This window comes from Nicotiana attenuata, unplaced genomic scaffold (assembly GCF_001879085.1).
Source record: "Nicotiana attenuata strain UT unplaced genomic scaffold, NIATTr2, whole genome shotgun sequence".
Lineage (NCBI taxonomy): Eukaryota > Viridiplantae > Streptophyta > Magnoliopsida > Solanales > Solanaceae > Nicotiana > Nicotiana attenuata.
The window spans coordinates 271,660-274,599 of NW_017670702.1; positions in this window are offsets into that span (position 1 = coordinate 271,660).

Genomic DNA, 2,940 nt, shown 5'->3' on the forward strand with positions numbered 1-2,940 from the left:
GAGTTCAAGGTGTTCTTAGAGGAAGACAAGACACTAGGAGATGATAAAATAGAGGATGTACGAGGAAGAGGATGAACAAATTTAGGATTATGGCTTGTCTAACAATGGCTATTTGTTTTCTGGTCCCTCCAACTTGTTTTTAGGGTTACACATGAATGACAAAGAAGAATTGAAAAAACTATAAAATAAAAATTAAAATTAAACTATCTTTAACCAATCTAAATTGTCTTATTTCCGTATGCACGGTACTGAAATAATTGATTGGTTAAAGATATTCAAAAAATTTAACCAAGCAAAGACATGCATCTTTCTTTTTACTTATTTTGGAAATGTGAAATCAGCGAGTAGATAACTTATGCTGAGACTGTTTGCAAATCAAATGAAAATATTTCGGTTTGAGTTAAGGAGAAAGTGATCAAGTAGTTTTTTTAATCATCTTTTGACAGTTGTTCTAACTGGGTGATTGTAGTCAGGGTGAGAACCAGTGTCCATTTTTGAAAACCAGTTCGTTGTCATGTTGGGGCGTTCGACTATGGAAGCCATTCACATTGTGAGGAGATTGGTGGAGCGGTATAGGGAGATGAGGAACGACTTGCACATGGTGTTCATTGACCTAAAGAAAGCATATGACAAAGTCCCGTGAGAGGTGCTCTGGCGATGCTTGGAGGCTAAAGGGGTCCCAGTAGCCTATATTAGGGTGATTAAGGACATGTATGATGAAGCTAAGACTCGGGTTAGGGCAGTGGGAGGAGTGCTGATGACATAGTTTTAATTGACGAGACGCGAGGGGTGGTGTTAACAAGAAGCTGGAGGTTTGGAGGCAGACCCTAGAGTCTATGGGTTTCAAGTTGAGCAGGACCAAGACGGAATACTTGGAGTGCAAGTTCAGCAACGGTACCCAGGAAGGGGATATGAAGGTGATGCTTGATACGCAAGTCATCCCCAAGAGAGGTAGTTTCAAGTATCTTGGATCTATAATACAAGGTAACGGGGAGATTGATGAAGATGTCACGCATCGTATCAGAGCAGGATGGATGAAATGGAGGCTCGTTTTCCGGTGTCTTGTGTAATAAGAATTGTTGGCCCAAGTAAAGGTTAGTTTTGAAGACTGACAAAGGAACTCAGACATGAACCAGGTCCATCCCTCAGGTTCACAAAAACGGGCAAATTCAAGCATGTGGGATGCACGTGAAGGAGATAAGCTTAAATTGGTGTATTTAATATCTCCTGATCGAAAAGGTTGCATAATTGATAAGGAGAAGGACTCCTTAATCAAAGAGAACACAATTCAAGATAGTGAAGGAGTTAGAAGTTGAAATCAACTAGAACTCTTCCACCAAGGAAGAGTTGCATCAGAACTCTAGTTATTTCTTCGTCTACTAACTCTATAAATTGCAGGATGTTCTCACATTAAATTGTTGCACAAAAAAGCAGAAGTTAAACGTGAATTGGGAGCAAAATAGCAAGACTTTTTGCAAGCAATTCGTGTGTGATTCAAGTGTGCAAACCTGAAACTACAAGAACCAGATTGAAGAACCAGCTCCATAAAGAGTTTTATGTGTCTTTCTTTATTTCTAGTTCAATTGTAGTAGGCATTTTATATTGTACCTTTCAGCTTTATCTAGAAGCAATTGTAATAGGTAATTTGAGTATTCAAGTTAGAGTTAACTTAAAGTTGCCGCAGCAGTTAGAGGCTGGTTGCCACAACGGGATTAGAGTTAATCCTTAGGTTTACAAAGAGTTTTGTAAATGCAGTTTTGGCTCAGTGATTTTAATGGAAGTTTGGGAAAATCCTACTGAGTAGTAGGTCGTGGTTTTTTTACCTTTTGAGCCAGGTGTTTTCCACGTAAAAATCTCTGTGTTCTTTATTTTATGTACTTTTAATTCCGTAAACAGTAGTAATAAGTACACCTAGAAGAACCAGGTCCTTCCAGAAGCAGTTTAAGCGAAAAATTGAGTACCACACAAATCACCCCCCCTCTTGTGTGGTATTGACGTTTAAAACATCAATTGGTATCAGAGCAGGTTATCCTTGAAGAGGCTAACACCTTAGGAACAGATCAAGATGAGTGCACCACCTGGAAACTGGGAAGGGCAATCCACTGATAGGCCTCCACTCTTTAATGGGCAGTACTACTCTTGGTGGAAAAACAGGATGAGAGATCACATCATCGGAGAAGACTATCAGTTATGGGACATTGTCACTGATGGTCCCCTTGCTACCATGAAGAAGAATTCTGAAGGAGTAGATGTGCCAAAAACAAGAGCTGACTGCAATGCTGAGGACTTGAGGAAGTGGGAAAAGAATGCAAAGGCCAAGAAATGGCTTGTGTGTGGACTTGATCCAGACGAGTACAGTAGAATTCAAAGTTGTACCGCTGCTAAGGAGATATGGGACACTTTACAAGTGGCTCATGAAGGAACTCCTCAAGTAAACAGATCAAGAGGAACACTGCTATATTCTCAATATGAGAATTTCACCATGATGGAAGGAGAAACCATCCAGGAGATGTACACAAGGTTTACAACACTAACAAATGAACTTAAATCTCTTGGAAGGGTTATTCTTGCAGAAGACAAAGTTGAGAAGATTTTGACAAGGGTACTGCCAATCTCTTGGGAAAGCAAAATCACACCTATTCAGGAATCAAAGAACATTGCCACTCTCAAGTTGGATGAGCTAATTGGAAATCTCACTGCTTATGAACTTAGAAGGCAAACCATGAAGATGGATGCACCTAAGAAGGAAAGGAGCATGGCATTCAGAATCACTGAAGGTGCTGATCTAGAGAAGGATGAAATTACCATGATCACAAAGGACTTCAAGAAGTACCTAATGAGAGAAAATGATCCTTCAAGAAGTGGAAGCTACATCAAACCAAGGGTTCCTGAAAAACAAACCAATGAGGGGTGTTACAAGTGTGGGAAGACTGATCACCA